Genomic DNA, 23,439 nt, shown 5'->3' on the forward strand with positions numbered 1-23,439 from the left:
TAAACCAGAATATCAGGAGCACACCCATCTCATGTATTTATACAAATACACACACACACCAGAGGTGCTGCTTTAATATTAATGTGAACATTCAGATGTTTATTTTTGTTTTTCCTCTGGAACATGCCTCAAAAACTTGGGCTCTGCTGAATATTTGGTGCTTAACCGTCTGGTTTTCATTGTCTTGCTTTTGGATAGGTATCACCAGGGTTTTTTTTCCAGCAGTTTTTTTCTTATGCACATTCTTTGGTGTCAGGGCTGAGGTGTAAGGATAGAAAGGGAATCAATCAGGTAATAACCTGTGATTCTTTAGAGTGACAAACTAACTCAAAGATTTTTATTTTTTTTTTAACTGAAAAGAAACCTTTCAAATTTGAGTCTAACCTTCCATTGCCTCAAAACTATCTGGGCCAAAATCACTGAACAATTTCTGAAATTGTTCAGAAAACCAGCTTTCTGAAAGCTCATTTCTTTTAGACACAGCATTTTTAGAATTTTCTTGGGAGATCAGCAGCTCTCACCAAGATGAGAGAGACCCAAGCCCACTTCTCAGGAGGATACAGAGTCACTGTCTATCAAAATCCTCTTCCAAATCCCCTCTCTGAACCTGCTGCAGAGTGGATTTTTAGGGGTATATTCCACTACTTAGTTAAAGAAGTTGTGAGTAATTTCAAATGGATTTTTCTGAATTTTTGTGGCTGCAGCCAGCAAATATATTTGTATAAAATATTTATATAATCTCCAAGTCAGAGAAGGAATAAGTCACTAAATTGGTAACTCACCTGGGAAAATGGGGCATGGAGCTATCAGACTCTTCTCCAGGCCTTAAAGATTCATGCAGGGTGGAATAAATCCAGAAGATAATAAGAAAAGCATGCATCAATAGCCCACCTAGGGCAGTGTCTCCAGAAATGGCAAATGTGAGCTCAGGTCAGTGCAGAGCCTGCTCCCCCCACTGCAGAATCACCTGTGGGGTGAGGGACAGCAAAGCCCTGCCATCAATAACAATTTTATTAATCTTTTGAGAAGAAACTTTGGGTTTTCTTTTCAAACAGCTTCTCAAAAGCTGAGTTTTCATTTAGGTTCTGATGGAAACTTTGACTTTACTTAATTTCTTTCAATTTAAAATCCTCCTTCAACAGGATTTCTTTCCTTATTTGACTTCATGTGAACATTTGTTGCCCCTCTGGTTTGTCTGTGAAACATGAGCAGAAAATCAGTTTACCCTTTGGAAAGAATGGTCTCAAGCTCACCTATTTTTAGGACAGCAAGTGAAGGCTGCAAATTTGGATGGGTATTGTCCTGGTTAACATAGACTCTATGTTCTTTATGTGTGGTGGTTTTAATAAGTAAAATTTAGGGAGCTGGAGAAAGAATGGAGTCTGCTCTTTCTGTCCAGCAACCCTTGGTGGTGAAGAACTCCCTGCATCTTCTTCATTTCTAATCACCATTTAGAATAGAGGAAAGAAGAGAAACCCAAACAAAATCATGGGAATGTTCTGACTTTCTAATTGCTTTCCAACTGTTTCCTAATAACAAATAATGAATAAGTGGCACTAAAAGACACACCTTGTGCTGGAACAAGCATGGCATAATTCTAACACTTCACAGCCAAGGCAAAGGCAAGGCTCCAGTCTCCCTGGAATTGCCAGGCCTTTGGATCATCTGGCAGAATGTGCTGCAGCAGAGGCACAGCTGGGGCTTCTTCTCTCAGGAGAATCCAGGCAAATACCCTGGTGTCAGACTCAGCTGGCTGAAAAAAGCTGCGTGCCCAGAGCTGTCTCCCAGTTGCCTGCAAAAGGCTTTTTTTCATCTATCTTGCACTAACTGGAATTAGTTCAGCATCTCAGATTGATTAATAAGTATTTTAATATTATTCAGGGCAAACATCAGTCCCAAAGAAATACAGAGATGTCAGGAAAATTGCTATTGAAAATATCAGACTGTTAGAGAGCAAAAAACAATGCTAATATTTTCTAAATATTTTCTAAAGAACACCATGGCAAACTACAGTAGTTACCACAATTTCTATTTTATCATTGAAGCAACAAATATTTTAAGCTTTCATTGCAATGATACTGAAAATATGGACTAAAAATCAATATTAGCTTTCCAAATTTAAAATAGGAAGGGAAAAACTTGGTCTGTCTGACTGCTAGATGGCTTCTGTGGGCCCTGGTTTTGCAAACAGGTGCACAAGTTTTTAACTCTGTGCTGGTGACTGGTACTGGTGAGAGCTAAGAGAAAGTCTTAGTCAAAAAGTCAGAGAAAAGGTGGACTCATCTAGTTTAACTTTTTAAAAAATTGGATTAGCTTGATCTGTTGTTTTGACTGGTAGATGTGCAGTTTTCGCAGGTGGTGAGAATTACATCTAAAAACGTGGTTTGTGATTGCTGAGTGTTCATCCAGCCAGTTCAGGGATGGAGGATGGCCCTGGCTGTACCTCACAATGGGATCATGTAAAACCTCCAGGCCTCACACTGTCACTTTTCTGATGTCTTTGTGTGCCTTTCAATAATTCATAAATATTCAGTGTCTATGGATAGGCTTGGAGAACAAATACTGTCTTATTCACAGTTACCAAATGGAATTAATACCATAACTGTTTACACATTTTAACCTAGGTATTCCACCAAAAACAGGTTTGGCTGGGTTGGTTGGTTGGATGGTTGGTTGGTTGGTTGGTTGGTTGGTTGGTTGGTTGGTTGGTTGGTTTGTTGGTTGGTTGGATGGTTGGCTGGTTGATTGGTTGGTTGGTTGTTTGTTTGGTTGGTTGGTGGGTTGGTGGGTTGATTGGTTGGTTGGATGGTTGGTTGGTTGGTTGGTTGGTTGATTGGTTGATTGGTTGGTTGATTGGTTGGTTGGTTGGTTGGTTGGTTGGTTGGCTGGTCGGTTGGTTGGTTGGTTGGTTGGTGGGTTGATTGGTTGGTTGGTCGGTTGGTTGGTTGGTTGATTGGTTGGTTGGTTGATTGGTTGGTTGGATGGTTGGTTGGTCAGTTGGTTGGTGGGTTGGTTGGTTGATTGGTTGGCTGGTTGTTTGATTGGTTGGTTGGTTGGTTGGTTGGTTGGTTGGTTGGTTGGTTGATTGGTTGGTTGGTTGGTTGATTGGTTGGTTGGATGGTTGGTTGGTTGGTTGTTTTGGGGTTTTTGTGGTACCTGTGTGTGCTTCTGCAAGCACCCCTCATTTCAGTCCACAGATGAATATCTCCAAAGTGCAGGCAGCCCTGAGCACACCAGATTCCTACAGTTTAGTGACCAGCAGCTGGGTAGAGAAAACAGATCCAGTTTTCCCTGCAGGTGACAGAAATCTGTGGTTCCAGGAGAGGAGCTGCACAGGACAGGGCTGCAGAAAAAGTTTATTTAGAGCCCATCAGAGACCAAACAATGCCAGCAGCCTGGGCCCACAGTGCAGAAAAAGCTGTCACAGCTCTGCCTGCCTTCTTTAATGCAATTTCCATCTCCAGCAATCAAAGCAAGCATTACAGTCATTATCAGTTCTGTTACTTTCCTTGTACCTGATTTCCAAATCATCAGAACAACGTCTTTTGTTCTATAATAAATTAATTGTCTTTGAATCTTCTATCATTGGCAGATGGATTTCTTTGTTTAAATATAAATATGAAGATGCTGATTTATTTGGATTCCTGAACGTTGATTGTATGATAATTGCATCTCCTTGTGAATAATTGAATTATTTTCATATTATGTTAATCTCATTTCCCTTAAAGCCAGCCTGAAAATCAGACTGACTTATTTACATGTATAGGTGAACACTAATCCAGAAGGATCTATTTTTAGACTGCAAAAATCTGTTTTCAAATTGTCCTTTTATGATTGGTGGTGCTGGTAAAAGCACTGCAAGTGCAGCTGCAGGAAGCAACATTTTCCCAAAACAACAGCTCATGCTGGTTGTGCTGCTGTCATTCTATAGTGCTGATATTTTATAAATGAATAAATAAAAACCAGGAAAGGACTAAAAATGAGGATCAGGCTCACATTATGCTACATATTGTGGAAAATACGTGCTTAGAGTTTCTGCTTATCTAAGAGGGTTTTTAATAATCAATAGCCTTTGCTGGTGCTATCAATTTGTTGCATCCAAATTATGGAATATGTTGCAGGAATCCTCCATCAATTTCCCAGGCAGAATCCTGTAATGGAAAAAAAGGAAACACAATTCTTACTTGAAGTAGAAATTTTATTATTAGCTCAGCTGAAGTCTTAACATTCTAAAACTATCATTACTTGTGTTATGGTGATTGTGCAAATTGTAGACAGTTAAAATAAATACACACAAATATTCCAGTACCTCCCACTTTAGGGTGTCAACAGCTCCACTTGTGGCACAGGCACAGGGTACAGAAAATCCTTTGACCTTTGCTGGGACAATCAGGATATGGAGACTTTCTTTGTTATGGTAAATTCTGCATTGGTTCATTTTCAAGTTATCTATCCTCTGTAGTTTGATATTTCTGCTTTGGTGTGGAATTCCACTTTACATCCAAAGCTCCTACATGTGGTTTGGGCTACATGCATTGGTCTCTTATTCCTAAAACTGGCTACAGGGCTACCCTGGCAAAATTTAGTCCAGAATTAAAAACCTCCATGTGTTTTTCATTTTTGATCTGGAAAAAGATCATCTGAGTAGAAACTCTTTTTGTATCAGCCATGTAATATTGATATGCTTTGAGCAGAGAATTAAAGACCTTTCTTTAGGTGGAATACCAGTAAACATGAATTTGTTTTATTAGTGAATACCAGCAATGGGGATCACAATTGCCACCTCATGCTCAGAAAAAAATGGTATGAGAATGACTGATTAATGCTTATACTTGATCCTATTAAGCATTTAACACAATTTTGAGGTCAGAAGAAACCTCTAGGAGTCTGAGTGGTGGGAAGTGTGTTCCAAGCTCAGCGTGTCTGTAAAATATTTGAAAGGAGAAGGACGTGTGTTGGCATGGCAACACTGCTTAACTCATATTTGTCAAGGCCACTGTAATTACTCAGCTGAAGCCACAGGTCACAGGAAGAATGTTATCAGAACTAAAATTGTTCCACATTGTCCTCATCTTCCAGGCCAGAGGTTTCTAGATAAATCAAGAAGTGCAGCTTGACTGGAGGACCTCGCTCCCTCTTGCCTTGGCCTCAGCAAAATCTCATAGAAGCACCTTTTGATCTTGAGTGTTTTGGATGCAAATTGCAGATCATTTTGGTGACAGCATCTTCTTTTGTTTACAGGATGAGATGCCTGCATATGAAAAGTGGATTGTTTACTTGTTTGAGGTGTCACTTTTGAATGTGCTTCAGAAATCACTGCTCAGCATCTGAGACCAGCCCTGAGTGACAGCAGGTATGAGACTATAAATCAGCATATCAAAATGTGTATCAAAATCAAACAGGGTTCTAGGAGGGGTCATCAGCACAGAGCACAGTGCTTGGCTGCATTTATACAGAAAGGTGGAAGGAAAACTTGTTCATTTGGGGTTGAGAGGATTTGATGTAAAACTGGGAGGTGAGCAGAACCTGCATTGCTGCAAGGCTCGTGTTCAATCATGGTTAAACCAATCCTAAAACCAAGATCTGTGGTCTCCCCTCATCACTATTACAGCTAAAACCTGTTCTTGTCAGCACAGGGATTTGATTTTTTTGATCAAAGTTGAAATTACCTGATACCATTAAAGGCAGTTCATTGAAGATGAAGGTTGAGAATTTGCTCTCTCAGTTGTCACGTTTTTAGTAGGAGAATTCAGGAGTTGTTAATATTTCTGCCTCTCCAAATCCATTTCACTTACAAATATGGAGCAGTAAAGCTTCATGGATTAAACAGTGATAATTAATTCAAATTCTAGCTAAAACAATTCAAATTCTAGTTGATGTTTAAATTAAATTTTTAATTTTTTTCTTGGATTTCCTGACGTTGTGTACGTGGTGTTGTAAAATTTCCCATGTAGAATTTCACACATGGATTATGAATGGCTTGTAAAAGAAAGGCATTATGGATTTTAATGGTATTTAAGCTTTATTTCTATTTTCTTCTCAGCTTTATAATGTGCTTCTTCTATTGATCCATACCATTAATGCTGAGATATGCTACATTTATTTTCTGAGATTGATCTTGCTCAGTGGGGTTTGTTGGCCTTAACTGTGATGGGCATAAGGAGAAGAATCTTTGAGCAGAAGGAACAGATCTTTTCAATGAAAAATTCCTGGGGAATATTTCCCTTATAGTATAGATTTTAGATACTAGTTTGAGTTACCAATAAAGAGCCCAGAGGGAAAATTTTGCTTTGCTTCACACAAATAGATTCTCAGTTGGCAGAAATAGGCTCAGCTCCTTCCATTTCAATGGACTTACACCATTCACAGTGTCAACAAATATCACTTCCATCATCCTTCCTGGTAAATAATCCAGTAATTTATCTGAGTAGCATTCTCAAAATAAAAATGTAGAAGTGTTCTTGTTGGAGCAGAAAAACAGAGTAGCAAGGTTGTGTGAGTTCACACCTTGCTGAGGCTACTAATTGAAATTGAAGAATCAAAACAATTTACAAGAAAGCAAAAGCAATTAGCAAAAGAATATAACAACAGTGAAGTCTATCACTTGGAAATGATCTTATTTGTTTCTCAGAAATGTCTGTGGATGAAATTTCCTTGGAGGTGTTTCTCCTCTAATTGACTCAGAGTTATCTGTTAGTGTTTGTGGTAAGGTTTCATTTTGCTGTTTGTTAATGAGGTCCCAGGTTCGAGGGGCAGCACCTCCAGAGTCCACTCTGTTTTCATTGCCAATCCTTTGGCAGCCCCTGCCTGAGCTCTGCACAAGGATTTCATCCTACATCAAAATCAGAGCAGGCCTGGAATAGTTAATGAGACAAACGGGGAGAAAGAAACATCCACTGCAGTGAGCTGGAATAAATAAAATGTTATCTTCAAACCACCAGCTCATCACCCATCCTGTTCTTTGAGCTGCCTGCAGATTCTTGGTCAATTCCTGGAAAAATCTGGGCTTTTGAGCTTATTTGCTTTCTCTATTGTTCCTAAAATGTTTTGCTGTTTTCAGTATTTATGGCTTGATGTCTGTCTGACTGTCATCATTACCAAGACTTGTGGCTTATTGCTGTTGATATAAAAATTTTATTTTCATGCTGGGATAATTTAGACTGGGAGAGGTTTGGGAGCAAGGCTGAATGAATGCTTTATTCTGAAAGACTGCAGTTATCCCATCACAATATGGGTGTCTCTTAGCTCAGAGGATCTAGCTGACCTTTGACTGGACTATTTCCACTGATTGTTTCCTGCTAGAAGTGCCTTTCAATGAAAGATCTAATCACTAATAACTTACTAGAACTCTCCTGTTTTACTCTTCTTGAGGCTGCAAATCTTATTTCAGAAGTCCAAGGTGCCTGTAACTTTCTTTTTACATTATATTTTTTTAATTACTCCTACTATTAATATTTAGCATTTAAAGTTTCATTGACTAAGGACAACTACACTGACTCAAAGCAGCTGGAAATCCTTCTTAGTTTGTTGTGATGCTGTCAATTAATAGGGAAGAATTAAGTCTTCCTGACCCAAGACTTCCACTGAGATTCCCAACAGAGGAGGATGACAATACAGGGTTTAGGCTGCACCTTGGGATTTCAGAGATCCAAGTCTTGGTAGCAAAGAATTAAATCTGGAGTTCATAGGCTACAGAGCTTAAATTCCCTTGCTGCTTTTTTTTTTTTTTTTTTTTTTTGTCTAAATGTATGTTCTATTTGCTTTGTGTCAGTGAGAGGGTGAGAGTGGCCTCTCCTGGGAGGGGGATGTAAAGGTTTGGACCTCTTTCAGCAAGGCAGAGCTCAAAATTAGGCCTTTGAGTCTTTAAAAGAGTCTCTAACCCCCACAGCTGCCCTGCTGCTAGCAGCATTTCCTGCTCTGTGTCCTGTTAGCTCACTCCTCCAAAGCTCCTCTCTCTCTGTGAAGAGGCTTCTGAGCAGAATTGTGCATTTCAAGCTGATGCCCAGGGGCAGGATCTGAGGCTCCTTATCTCCTGGGGCTGGTCCAGCTGTGGTTTAGGCAGAGCTGTGGGTTTTTAACCCTGCTCTGAGATGGGGCCAGTGCCCTGTGGAGGGCTGTGCACACCCAGCCCCTGCTCAGGACCCCAGCCCCAAGCACTGCACTGAAAGCTGGTGGTCCAACAATGTGAATTATTGCAGTGATTCTGCCCTTTAGCTGCCATTTCACCTCCCTGTGCTTTCATTGTCAGAAAAAGTTGCTATTTTCTAACTCAGCATTTAAATACCACGCTGTGTTTGGTATTAGGATGATACTGCCACTATGAATTTATTATCTGCATCTACACTGTGATGAACTCAGCTGAACTTTTACTCACCATCATGATCTTCTAAAAGAAACCACTTCAAGCTGGAATAGGTACAAAGAAGAGCTATTAGTGTGATTAGAAAATAATTGAGTATGCCATTTTTTTCTAAGAAATTTTCTTGCTCACATCCCAGGTCCTTGCACATACCAGAAAAGCTGCAAGTGTTTTAAATGTGTGTTTTCTCCCTGACATGCAGATGAAATTGCTGTAACAGATTTGCATTTTTTTCTCTACAATGCCTTTTTACTTATCTCACAGCAGCACTGTTAAACAACAGAGCAGTGTGGGATAGGTGTGATATCTCCTACAATAATTGCACTCCCACACAAGTCATTTTAGGGTGTGCAAAACTTGTTCCCCTTATTACTTCATCTAAATCAATACTGTAATCTGTTTTGTGTGAGAGATGAAGGGCATAATCCTGGTTATTGTACTGTGTGGGCAATTTATCCAGTGATTTAATAAATATCACACAAAATTGAATTTAATGCAAAGGTAAAATTCAAACTTGACATGGTTATTGAATATATACCTCCATGTCAAGTGGAATGAGATTTGCCTGGCAGAAAAGAAAATAGGAACCAGCTTTGTGGAGAGTGAGAATTTGGAGTTAGAATTTCAGTGAGAGACAGAAGGATTATTCAGCTCTTTGACAGAATCTTTGGACATTTCTCTTTGTGGAGAAACCAGGAAAGGTTTAGTCAGTTCTTTTGGGGCAAAATAAAAGAATTGCAATCAAGAAATCCCATAATTGTACCTGACTTGGAGGGAAACTGCCAAGTGCTTCTGTGATCTCTGTTTCCAAGAATGGGGGTTTAGAGCAATAATTGCATTAATTCACAGATATTATAGATAATTATGGCATGCACAGGAGGCAAAGAAAAGATATTATACCTATGCCCAATGAATGTGAGTCATAAAATGATGAAGATCATGAATTTGTGTTGAAACAACTGGGAATTAATTCCCCAAGTGTGCTCTGTGTCTGAACCTGAGGTGGTTGCTGAGCAAGGAAAGGAAAGCTGTGCAGTCTCAGGTTGGAGATTTGCAGTTTTATGGCCACTGCAGAACAGGTAAAATATCTTTTTAAATTAATTACAGATATAATCATTGTGCTTCCTCTTTGTGATGTAAGGTGTAGTAGAGAATCGTGTGTTTTATTCTTGTTCATTTGATTTTAAAGAAACTTTGCAAAGTGAACCTGAGAGAAAAAACACATTTTTCATCATGGTTAATCCACTGTTTACTCCCAGCTGCCACTAGCCAAAATTTGGCTTCTGTGGCTGATAGAAAGCAGAAAAGAAATGTCTACTCTGAGTCAGAATTAAGAGAAAACAATTCTGAAGAAATAAGATTTTGACAGCAAATCCTCATGTCATGATTTCCTGGTGAAGTCTTAATAAGACTCTTTTTTTAGAAGTGGGACAGTGGCCTGGGCTGGCACAGTTGGCTCATCCAAAATGCCCAGAGGGAAAATATCAGTTTTGGTGTCAATACTGACATCAAGAACAGACACTCTTTAGAATCTCTCTATATTAATTACATCAACTCTGTCTGCTTCATGATTTTATTTTAAAATATGTTCTTTTTTAAGTAAGTCATACTAACTTTCCAGGCTCACTGTGTATTACATAATATATATATTATTACATAATAATAATATATATATATAATTACATAATATATTATGGGTTTGGTTCTTACAGTTCCAATCTGAACTTGAGCAGCTTTTAAAAAAAATCAAATTTCTCCCTTTGTGTTGGGAAGCCTCCTGTCCCTCTCTCCTGCTCAGCTGTCCATATTTCATGCCCCTTAGTCTGTAATTATAATTTGAATTTTCCTCAATTTGCCCTCAAAATTATTAGTTTTTATTTCTACCTCAAAAACTCTTGTAAATTTTTTTTTTTTTTTTGGCATAAATTTGTAAATTAACTTCTACTAACAAAATGCTGTTTTGTTTCCTTGCCTGAGCAGGATCAGGTGGGGCAGGGGAGGAGCAATAAGGGCTGAGGTGACAAATGCAAATCCTTCTGCTACCTTGGATTCAAAAGGGCTCCCCTGAAGGGGAACTGGAGCAGTGGCTGCATTACAGTGTCAGGTGCAAAACCTTTAATGGAGAGAAATTGCCTGAACTAATCTATTTGTCAGTAGGGGTGGGGGAAGCAGAAAACTATATATAACTTTGAAGCTGAAAGGTTTTGCCCTTCTCCAAAAGAATAAAATAATATAGCACTGAATAATGGGTTTGATTCCAGTTTTAAATTAGAAATCCAATTTGTTCTTATGAGCTCCCTACTCCATTTCTTACTAGTCTCTCAATTCTGCTAGGTGACATTGGGAGATAAAGCAGGATTTACAAGATTGAAATAGGTAAATTTTTCTTAAAGGTAGACTGAAACATGTCCAGAATGATGTATTAGAAATTGAACTGCATTTATTAATAAATGCCAAGTATCCCCAGATAAGATAATTAAGTTTTATGCTTAGAGATGTGTTAAATGTAGATGCCAAATCAATTCTTTTCATAATTAGTGTTACCTGTTGTAGGAGCTGAAAAATGGGATTTTTTCACCCATCTGAATACAGAATTGTGTTATGACCATACGAACACATGCAGAGGAAGCAGAATTGGCAGGGGGAAGTGCTGTTAAAATAAAGTGATTTATATCATCTGGAACCACTCTCAGGAAATAGTCTCCTACAGAAGTGCTATTTAATAATTTGTCTCTGTTTAAATTGGGATTTCTCTGCTGTAGTGCATGCTCATCATGCCCCAGGGTGGGAGGGATGAAATGAGTCAGGGCACAATTTAGGTTATGAAAAACTGTGCCAAATGGCACTTCCACAGTTTAACTTTAATGAAGTAGAGATCTTCTCAATAGTGAGATAAGTAAAATTTATTACCTTCTTCTGAAATTATTTTTTAAAGGAAAACAGTAAAGAAAGAGTCCAGTTTCCATCTTGCTATTCTGAGAATTCCATTTGCATTCAGAGAAATAAAAACTCGAGTGGGGGCTGGAAAGTCAAGTGCAGACACTAGAGACTGGCATGAAAACATATCTGGTGCAGGAACATTTATTGCTTCTATGAAAATAGAAGTATTTATAGGGAATATAGGGAACTGTATTTTATAAGTTTTGAGCCCTTCATTGCCTGCTCTCCATAAATCACATCCTTGCATTTGGTAACACAAATTCAATGGATTCCTTTCTCTCCTCTGCCTCGTGCAACCTTCACCCTCTTCTCATTGTCTAAAACTTCCACTTTGAAAAAACATCATTTCAAAATATGAATCCTTTGGAGGTACAATTGAGTCTGAACTATTTCTTATCAAAGATTTCCTCATTTATTATGGCTTTAGTGTTTTATATTATTGTGTACAGTGCTACAGGACAGCAGGAAAACCTGGGGACAATGACAGGAGCACAGTGGGGTCCCTGTGAACATTTTCCAGGTTTCCAGCCAGAAGGACATAAATAATATCTCAGTAATATCTCAATAATAAATAATATTCTTGAGGCATTTCCTGAGCCAGAGCTGAGTTTTTGTAAATTGCTGGGTGAAAAAAAAAAAAAAAAAGTTTAAATTTAAATATTTACTTCCCTGCACGGAAACTGTTTTGGTGTTAATGCACAGGAATTGTCACTGAAGGAAATTCCAGGTGATGCAGAGCAGCACTCAATGACAGAACACACATTTCATCTTCCAGAGGACAGCCTGTACATGAAACTGCAGAATGTTATAGTTCAGCAGGATATTAGTTTAAGAACTGAGGTGAATATAGGCATGTGATGAGAACCTCTCCAGGTTTTTATTTAAAACATGTTTTGTCTAATAAGTCTGTACTCCAGAGCCTGGAAAGGGAGGGATGTCACTCCCAGGGCAAGGAGTGACAGGGTTCTTGAGCAGGGTATGGGAAGCAGGAGGGAATTCCTGGGGGATCCAGGGGATGTCTGCAAGGACAGACAAGTGCAGAAGTGTCTGAAAAGAAACAACTCAGGGCCTTAGCAGAAGGTTATTGATTTTCTTCCTCTTGATGTAAGAACACACTGGACTTTTTCTCATCTCCTCAAGACTGAGAAGTAAGCAAACCATTAGAGCAGGACTGTGTGATTCAGGAGCCCCACGAGTGGGATGTGATCACTTCCAGGCAGTGTGAGGGTGAAATCTTTCTCCAGACTGAGAGAGCAGCAGAAACTCCAAGGCCAGGCTGAGCATCACTCCCCTCTCAGGGGGAGCTGCCAACATTGTTCTGCCTTCCCAAAGGAGTGCTGGGCTCCTCTGGCAGCCTGCAGCTGGAACCACCACTGCTGTAAGGAAAAACCCTTCATTGGTGCAATTATCCTTTTCTCAACACAGAGCTGAAGTCAGTCCAACACTCCCAGTCAGAACACTGCATCCTGCCCCTCCAGACAGCTGGCACTCTCCAGAAGGATTTTCATTCATGGAATCCCAGAATCCCAGAATTCCAGAATGGTTTGGGCTGGGAGGGACCTTAAACCCCCTCCAGTTCCAGCCCCAGCCCCAGCCACGGGCATTGCACCCTGATGTATTTCACTGCCTGGAAAATTCCCCATTAGTGCCTCTGCTCCTGACTGTTTGTGCTAGTGAATATTCACTGTATGTGTGATCTCTGCCTCGCTTTCATCACATGTGGGTAAATTCTCCTCTAACATCCCTAATATGACATCCTTGCTAATATCTGCTGTGCTTAGATATGTCCCTAATGTAAATTATTAGCCTTTAAGTGCTGGCAACGTTAGCATATTGTTGCTGTAGGCTAAGTGTAATTCTTTTAATCTTGATGGTAATTTCCTGGTTAAATATTTTAAATAAATACATTTAAATAAATAACTTTGTACAAGGAATATTAATCATGCCACTTTAGCAGTATATTTGGATTTTCCCTTATTTTTGACTCTCTGGTTTTTAACTTTTATATTTGGAGTCTAATTTGGCAAAGATCATGCCTTGTTAGCAATCATGGATCTTGATCAGCATGTTTGGTTTCTGTTGTATCAGAGTAGAGAGTGAAAAACAAAGTGGGGTTTGGAAATCTGTTCTTCTCATTGATAACCCATAGGCACTGAGGGATGACTGGGCAATTTCCACTGTGCTCTCTGGTTTCAGAATGTTTTAAACCACAAAACTGGGGCAGAAATGCAGGTTTTGTGGCAATGCCTTTCACCTGTTAGAGGTGAATATTTGGATGTGGCTGAGATATTATTAACATCCCTGTGAACAGCAGTTGTGGCACAAAAGCTTTGATTATACCCAGGATGTTCCTGAAACAAAGGGATTTCATCTCATTTGATGCCAATATTCACAGAAACTTGTTTTGAGGATTCTTGGCACATTTTCATTGATTTCAGTGCAGATCTAAGAAAACCAAACAGGTTCTCAGCACAGCCAGCTAGAGTGGATGATTGTTTTCCCACAGACAATGACATTAGCAGCTTTAAAATGGTCAGGAGCCAACCCAGGGATGGAATCTGAGTTTAATTGTATTTTTGGCCTTGGCACAGAGCATTTATCAAGGATGGAGTGAGGAGCTGTGTGTGAGGGGATTTTTGTTTCTCCATCCTTTTTGATGTCAGTGCAGATCTGCTGTGTTTGTTTTTCTGTTCCCTTCTTGAACTCCTCATGGTTTTAAGGTTGACCTGCACAATGTGAAGTCTTTCCTCGCTTGGAGAGGTTTCCTGTGCAGAAATGGCTTCTTGATATTCATTTTAGACTTTTAGGGAGAAAAAAATATTAGAAAATCTAGAATTTCCATGGAAAATTTCTGGATATTTGCTCCTTGTGCCCCACCTTTGGGTGCCTCTGAGTCCCACCACAGCCCCAGGGTCATGGGGAACATGGGAAAACCTGGGTTTGCAGAGTTTGTGCTGTTTTTCCTCATTTTAGTGCTCTCCTCATGAAACCTGGTGGAGCTCAGGTTGCTACAATTGAGTTAAACTGGGACACCATGGAGATAATTTCTTTTTATGGTACCATTGCCCAGATATGGAGCAACTCAATAGTTGAAGCTTTATTTTTTCACATAACAAAATGCTAAATTTCCCTGAATGTCACAAAAAAAAAAAAAAAAAAAAAAAAAATCCTCCTACTGGAGGAATTAAACACATACATTGCATATTTTTATAGATTCCATAGCATTTTGCTATTTCCTCTGGCTTAATTTTATGGCTATTTCATCTTTCTGTCCTATTTTCCTGGCTTCTCTTTTTGCCTTGTGTCTTTGTAATAATACAATTTGAATTTCTAGCACCCTTCCAATGTTTCAGAAAAACCCTACACTTTGTAAGGTCATAATGGAAGTTCTTTAAAAGTTAATTTTAGCAAACCAATTTGTTTCAATCAGCTCTGTATAGATGACAATTTCCTTGGCTCTGCATCTGCTTTACAAATATTCACATGCAATTATCAGTTTTCAAATAATATTTGTTCTCTTTGCCCTTTTTCCTGCTACGTGGAAAGCCTGAACTTTCCTGTTTAGGGAAATTCTTATTTGTGACTAATTGCACAAGTGAAAGCTCCCCCATTGCCAGAACAGCAGATTAAAATAAACTCTGAGTGAGAAACAGAGCAGAGAACCTTCCAGGAGCTGTGGAGAACAACTGGAGGAGGTTTGCAGAGTCTGAGCAGTGGATTCCTTCCAGCAGCAAAATTCTGGCCCCAAGCTCTGCTCTGCAGTTTGCAGCTGAATCAAGGGAAGGCAGCCAATAAAACTGCTTTTTATACAGCTTTGAGAGGGTTGAGCAGGCAGAGAAATGAACTGGGAGAAACATCTTCTCACTTAGGATAAAAACAGAGAGGGAGAACTTAAAACAGTGGGGGAACTGAAAGAAGCTGTTGAGCCTGAATTTGGGACAGCTCCAGGGGAATCACCAGAGGCCAAGGGAATTCTGTGGCATTTCTGCTATTCTGGGGAAATCCTGGAGCTGGCAGAGCTGGCAGCAGAGTCTGGCCAAGGAGAGCTGCAACATCCCCAGGAGCTCCACCCAGAGAAGGGGAGCAGCAATCTGGGGTCATATTGTCTCATTTGGGGTGTTTTTTTGGCATTTCAATGGGTCTGTGCCCTGTTCTCAGCACTCTTGTCCTGGCTCTGCCAGGACCCAACTGCACCAGAGCTGAGAGAAACTGCTGGGTAGGAAACAGGCAATTGTTAGGAAACAGAAAATTGTTATTAAATACATAATTGTTATGAAACAGTTGTTATAAAATAGATAACTGTTATTAAATACACAATTGTTATGAAACAGATAATTGTTATGAAATAGATAATTGTTATTAAACACATAATTGTTATGAAACAGATAATTGTTATTAAATAGATAATTGTTATTAAATAGATAGTTATTATTAAATACATAATTGTTATGAAACAGTTGTTATAAACTAGATAATTCCAGAAATGCAGGCTTGTCCAGGTGGTTAAGAGGATTCTGGCCACTCCAGCATTAATTAGCTGCTGGCATTTGACTGCTGCCTCTTGCCACAGTCTGGCAGCAAAATGGAGCAATTCTCAATATGGTGGCATCAAAAAGCATTTGGGTACAGCATTGTTCCATTTAAAACATGACATTTGGTGGAGCACCTTTAAAGCCACCCAAACCATGTCTGCAGAAGTGATTTAAAGTCTGTATGAGTCTTTTCCCATTAATTTTTCACGAGACAGGCAAAGTGGATAAATTATCTTCAAATTGGGACTTAGTTGTCTAAGTAACTTGTTACTTACTCAAACTTTTAATTAACTAAACTGTTCTCTTTATAATTCATATTGAGCCATTTCCTGCAGCAGTATTTTACAGGTGAAAATCCATGGATTGCTGATTTACTGAATGAGAAATAAAATATGAAGAGAATGACTTGTATAAAGGTTTTAATTTATTGTTTTTCCATTTCACTTGAGGATACCCTTATTTTTGTCTGTGCAATCCCATTTTTTCCTAAAAGCATTCTTTTATTAATATAATGACATATATACCATCACTTTCTTAAGCTGTAAAGTTATTTTAAGGAATTTCAGTGAATTCTACATGGAACAAAAAGCTAATCAAGCTCCAGTTTTAAGGATTTTATTAAGATGCCAAAAAGAAATATTTTAGTAAAAATAACACTAATATTAAAAAAAAAAAAAAAATCCAGAAGGAAACCCTTGAAAAAGCAAAAACTTGAAGAAGTCTTGGAATGCCCCAAGAAGAAATGCAGGTTGTTTGAAGGGGAGTCTCAAAGCATCTCTTCTTGTGATAACCTGTATTTTCCTCTAATTTGTTTTCTCATTAGAGATGCATTTCTGCTGCATTACATTGCATTCTGAACATGGTTTATATTTCCAGAAGAACCTGGAAATTTTCTCTGAAAAGATTTTGAGACCCACCTGAATTTCCCTCGTTCTTGTGACAATCTCAGAAGAAACAAACACAAGTTGCAATGAACAGGGAAATTTCCATCATATTTTTTTGTTTCATAAAGTGTCACTAAAAATGGCCAGCATTATTTCATTCCACTAAGAGAAATTTATTCATTTTTGCCACCTAATCCTGCACTGCCAATTGAATCCTTCCTCAGTCCCTTTACAAATGTGAACTTAAAGTAGATCTAGTTGGATTCTTTGGGGGTTTCCTTTTTAAAGCTCTGACATTTCTTCCTGTAATTCAGTTTAGACTGCCTCCAGTTTCCTAGCACTTTGTAAATGTCAGATTTGCAAAATATATACAGAGCTTTATAGATATGTGAACAATTTAATTTTAATAATTTTATCATTCTTACACACTTCAGTCTTTGGGTTTTCCTGCTCGCTGTGTTTCCACCCTTCTGATTTTCCCATTTCTCCTTGCATCCTTCTATTTCCTGAATCTGAATTTAATATTTAATATTTGTGCCATTTTCCCTTTGTGACATTTAACACAAAGCCAGAGGAGAATTTGGGTGAGAGGGAATCTCCAGGCACAGCCTAAACTGCACTGAGGAGTCCTCAAGGAGAAACACAAAATCTTTGTTTCTTGTGGAAATGATGATTTTTAACAACAGGGAAATTTAAATTGATCACATTAATCTCACAATAATGCTACCTGGAGACTTCAAATTAGGGATTAATTGAAATAATTTTTGATATATTACTTAATTTAGAGTTAGAGAAAATCAGAAAAATAGGCCATGATTGTGATACAGAAATAGTAAATAAAACATTGTTCTGTGTCAATTTAAAGACTGTGAAACATTCTTAGCTGCTAATAATGAACCATAATGCAAATGGAGTAGACTTTTAAAAATAATTCTCCAAATTCTCTCTGTTCCAACTGAAGAACAGATAATAATGGCAACATCAAATATATTTTCCTTATTTTTTTCTTAATGCACTTACTACTGTAATGCCTGAACATTTACACATTTAGAGGTAATAAATAACTTTAATTTCATAGAAAGATGGAGCTTCCATTCGAGGTGGCATTTTTTGAGCAAATAAATAGAATAGATTTTTGTTCTTGCCTTATTATCTAAGTGCCTCTTTATCTATTAAATACTTGACATGCCATTTGCTGCTAAGTTATTGATAATTGTATAGACATTTTTATAATGACACAGAACAAAACAAGATTGTGCAGAGTTTGCAAGGGGCTGGTGCAACATAAAACATATAATGAGCTAATGGATTCAAATTAATCACTGAATTAGTGAGGGAAAAATAAAGACTGGGAAGGAGATGCCATAAAACTGTTCCCTTTAGTGCTGAAAAGGCTGAGGAGGAAGGAACATCAATTTCCAGATCCTCATATCCTTTGTGTTTGTTTCTTTTTGAGGAATTTTTATCTCTGCTGAAGTTTTTCTCTGGCCCCACTGCGTGTTCAGGGAGAGCAAATTTCAGACAGCACAAATTCTGAGCAACCAAGTCAGTCCTATTTCAAAAAGGGAAGAGATGTAAAGATGAAAATAGGTGTAAAGATGAAAATAGGTGAAAATATTCAAATAGATGTAAAGGTGTAAATAGGTGTGAAGATGTAAATGGATGTAAAGATTCAAATAGATGTAAAGATGTGAAGTGAATGGAAGTAAAGGGAATAGATGGGGCTGTGCAGTTTTTCACAATTAACTGAATTTAACCACTGTAAGTGTCTGGAATTTGTTTAGATTTAAACATAAAGTACATTGGTTTATATTTCTTCTGAAAGAAGATGAAGAATTACTTTTGGTACATCAGGAGAGTGGGTTGGACTGAAAAACTGAGTGCAAGCTGGTGCTGTGTGTGACATGTAGGAAACAGGATGGATTTGGGTGCTGTGCCCCATCAGCAGAGACATTTTCTTCCAGCTGTTACCCACCTCTGTCTTTTCATAATTCTGACTGAGGAGGCAGAAAAATTTTCCTTTCAAATTCTTTTTGCACCAGACAAAGATTTCTTTCCCTTAGTTTGTGGTTAATATACTGTGCTACCCAAACTCCAAAGAATAAGGTGCAGTTGGGGGCTCAAGGAATTCAAGCACCCCCACCTGTTTGTGGGTTTTTCTTTCTTCCAGTGGCTCCTGATGTGCTGATTTCCCTGTCAGCACACCCAGAGCAGTCCTGAAATCTGAAATCCCAAATCCAAACCCAGCACCTTTCACTGGAGCTGCAAGGAAAGAAATACACCTTGATTAAACTCCTTTAGAATTCTATTTCAAGTCTTCAGCTCTGAAAGCTGAGTAATAATATAATGAGTAATTAAACATGTGAATTAAAAGGTGAACCTCACACCGTGGGCTGAATCTGTTCAGGTTTTGCAGATTGTTTGAAAGGGAAAGGTCATTTATTAGCAAGATCTTTCTGCCTCTGTTAGGTTTCAAAAATCAAATACCAACCTAAGAAAGGGAAAAATTTAAAGCTCACTTCTGGAATGAAAACTACCATTTCCAATTGTATCTGAAATTATTTTAGTAGTGAGTGTAATCACACTTAGTCATCTCCATAGGATTTTGTACAGGTTGGAGTGTCTAGAAAAGTGTTTATGTTGATAAAGGAGAATAAATGCCATGTCCTACAGTTGTAATATTTCATCCTGATAAAATATAATAATGGGAGCAATATGGGATGAAAAATATGAAAAAAATGCATCTTCATTATGACAATCTTGAGGGTACTAAAAAAAAAAAAAAAGCATTTTAAAAATACTATATCCTCAGGATTGCTTCAGTGTGTTTGACTTTACAGCAGCACAGTTTAAGGGTTTGAAAATTTGATGTGATTCCTTAAAACTGATTGTTTTGGGGTATTTCCCCCTCTTTCCCTCCCCAAAGGGAATTTTTTGCAGGATAGAAAATAGCTGGAAGGACAAAACCAAGGGCTGTTTTTGCAGGTCCTGGTTGGTTTGGTTTGACCTGCTCAGTGTGTTTTGTGAGGGAATTACAGTGAATCCCACATCTGGGTGGTTTAACCTTGACCTTATTTTCTCAGGGGTAAATTCCTTCAGGGGCACACAGGAGAGCTGTGGGTGTGAATCCTGGGAATACCAATGCAGTGGTGGAATCTCTCCTCTGCCAACAGAAACTCTGCCAAAAGTCTCCTTGTGACAATTCCTTTCTATTTGATGCATTTCACTAATAAGTGAGATCTCTATTACACTGAAATTCTCTCCTCATGTTCACATTCCTGCTTATTACAAATACCAGAGGGACACAAGGCATGAGAGGTTCTAATTTGCACCTTTGCATTTCTATGAATGGAGGATACTTTTTAATACCAAATTTTGCTAAGAACAAATCCAGCAACAGAGGCTTTCTGTGTCTGAAAAGAATTCCTGTAACTTGAAACTGCTCAGTCTGCTACAAAAGAAATAGAAAAGTTCCATATGAATAAATCCCAAATTTAGGAATTGTTGTGACAGCTGAAGTCCAAGTGGATGTGATGACTTTTATTTTGCTTTAATTTTTCTTGTGGTTTAACCCCACCTGGCAACAGCCTTGCAGGATCTTTGGTGTAAATTTGGGAAGCTTTGCTTTGAATATCAGAGATTCTGTGTGTGCTGATTGCTCTGTGTGACCAAATTGCTCACAGTCACTGACTAATCCAGGTACATCATTATATTCTCTGCTGAAATTGTAGCTTAGAATTAAGTTAACAACCCTTTATTCAGAACTGGCTCTGCCAAATGCACAAAGTCAATTTGGCACTGAGGACAGCAAACATTATGACTGGGTGTCATGGAAATTTGGCTCCACAGCAGAGAGGTTCCTGCAGCTCCATTTCACAGCTCAGGCCAGGAGCTGGAGCTGAAAGAATTGAAAATGTGCTCCCTGTTTGCTGAGACAGTCTGCAACCCCAACTCAGCCCCTGCCACGTCAATGAAAATCCAGTCCTCAATCAGTTTATCAAATAGGAATTAAATTAATCTTTAATAAGTTCTGATGGTGGTGATGACTCAGAACATCTGGCAGCTAATTGGATCTATGACTTCTGTGTGTTTTTAAATAACTTGTAAAGTGATTTCTTATACAACATCTGGATTTGGAGTGCAATTTCAGTAGTGTAAACTGGATCTCATTCATAAAACATCCACGATGGGTATCAGTGAGCATAGGAAATTAAAACTCTGAGAACTTCTTTCATGTTGATTTAAGCTTCCACTTTTTATTGATGGGACAGTTCATATTTTAATAATTTTAGGTTAGCATCAGATTTCTACATGATCAATCACTTCTGAAAATGAAGGGTAGACTGGTGTGTGGCATTCTTGGAAAACTTAATTCTCAAGCTTTGCTTTTTCACACAATCTCTTCTAATTCAAGATTCTTCAACAGAAGAAGTAAGAGAGTTTTCCAATCTGCAAGCACTTCTCTACTAGTTTTCCAGTAGTTCTAAATTTAGTCAGTAAGGTAAATAAAGTCATATTTTTTAAATGATGATGATGATGATAAGTAAAAAATCATCCAGCCCCATCACAATCTAGTGATGACTTCCTACACAAATTATTTCATCTCTATTAGTATTTGTGTTGTTAGTGAATAAATTATTATCAATGCCATCTAATCCAAACTCAATCCATCCTTACACAAATACAGCTCATTCCCTCTTTGGCCCTTCCTGGCCCCTCCTGTGCAGAACAGGTTCAGTTTTCACAGGGACAGTAAAGAGAAAATCCTTCTCCAACCTAAGGAATGCTTGGATGGGAGCAGTGTTAGAAACAAAACCAATTTATCACATGGCCCAGCTGTTCACTGGGAGTTAATAATGATCCCTTTTTTTGGGTGCAGTTTGGTATTTATAGCTAATTAACTCCCTTCTACAGCACCCAGCAATCTGCCTTAGAGAACAGAGAAAACTGATACAGATTGGATTAGAAGCTGTTAAATGCACAGAAAAAAGTCAGCTAATTTACTGTACAACAGTTATTAGCAAAGCACTGAGAGATATTTTCAGGTGTTTTTTCTGTTACTGTGTCTTTATTTTCTTTAAATTTTACTTAAAGTGCTGAATATAAAAACTTTCACAAGATACAGAAACTCCCAAAATATCATTTGCTTACAATTAACTCTGAAGAAATGGAGTGTTTTCAAGGTCAGATCAAGAAACTGTTTCCACTATTAATGCTGAAGTGTTGATGTACAGATAATGTTTTGCAACACATGCATTAAAAATTTCAGCTAAAGGAAATTCTTTGCTGTTTTTCCTCCTCCATTCCTTTGAAGGGAGTAGTTTTTGTTTCAGAAAAGGAGAATTCTGGCAGTGTCAGTTAAATGTAGTGAAATGAGGAGTGCTGGTTTAGGAAACAGCCTTCCACTGGAGATGGAAATAATTTAGGAATGATTTGCTGAATGTTTGTTCACAGAGCACAGGTCCCAGTTGACTTCCATGGTAATATTCTCTATGTGCCTTCCCTCCACAGGTTTTGGAATTTAGCTTATATAATTTTAGAATATCAGTTACTACTTATTTTGGAGGACATCACCAATTAAAGGAAATTAACAGTTCCTAATAGGAAAAACCCAGATAACTTGGGTGCTTGAGCAGTTCTAAACCACTGGTTTTTTTCTTCCTGTAAACTTTTTGAACCAAAATTAATTATTTCAATTTGATGCTTCCAGTTTTTCCAGAAATTGCAATTTGGTGGGGACTAATACAATTTTTTTCTTTGACGTGGTGATTTTGGACTGATGGATTTTGTGCTTCTTTTTATTCCTGGTTCTCTCTTGCTGTGCATCCTTAGCAGAGGCACTTTAGGGTAAATGTTCTACAAGGATTGCTACATTTACACAGCCTTGTGAAATGATGTCTTACAGTTTTCCCATTTGTTAAAATAAGTGCTAAAGCTGCTCATATAAGTATTTTGGAACCTTATTGTTTGAAAGCATTTGTTAATCTTCAGAGGAGTCTTTCTTCCCATTACAGATAACAGATGTAAGGGACAGGAGGCCTTGGTGCTGATTTGGTTTCTCTGTAATGAGCCTCTCTCACAAAGCATTTTGGAGGAACACATATGTGATCACTTCTGTTGTGATACCCCCGGGCAGATGAGGTGCTGCATTTTGGCTACAGGAGCAGCAGCAAGGATAATGCAACAAAGTTCTTTGTGTGATGGAGGAGCAGAAAAGGAGATTTATTTAAAGAAGCACTGCACATATATGGGGTAGCTGGTGCAGAACAAAATAGAAAAGGCTTGTTGGGCCAGGAAGGCAACACCTCTCTGAAAACATGCTTTGTGCAAAACAGCACAGCCACTCACAGGGCTCTCACACCCTGCAGGTGTTTAATTTGTTATAATTCCTTGTCCTTCTGCAGCCTGACAAGGGGCTGCTTGCTTGGCTCCCAGCAGCATCCTGACAATGAGGAGGGAAAGCAAAGCAGGAAAAAAAATCTGCTGGGAAATTCCAGCCCTGGCTGGTGGCACCCTCCAGCTCTGTCCTGCTGGAATGTCCTGCTGGGATGTCCTGCTGGGAATGTCCTGCTGGGATGTCCTGCAGGGAATGTCCTGCTGGGATGTCCTGCTGGGAATGTCCTGTTGGGAATGCCCTGCTGGGAATGTCCTGCTGGGAATGTCCTGTTGGGAATGTCCTGCTGGAATGTCCTGCTGGGAATGTCCTGCTGGGAATGTCCTGCTG

The sequence above is a fragment of the Oenanthe melanoleuca genome, chromosome 4A (assembly GCF_029582105.1).
Source record: "Oenanthe melanoleuca isolate GR-GAL-2019-014 chromosome 4A, OMel1.0, whole genome shotgun sequence".
NCBI lineage: Eukaryota > Metazoa > Chordata > Aves > Passeriformes > Muscicapidae > Oenanthe > Oenanthe melanoleuca.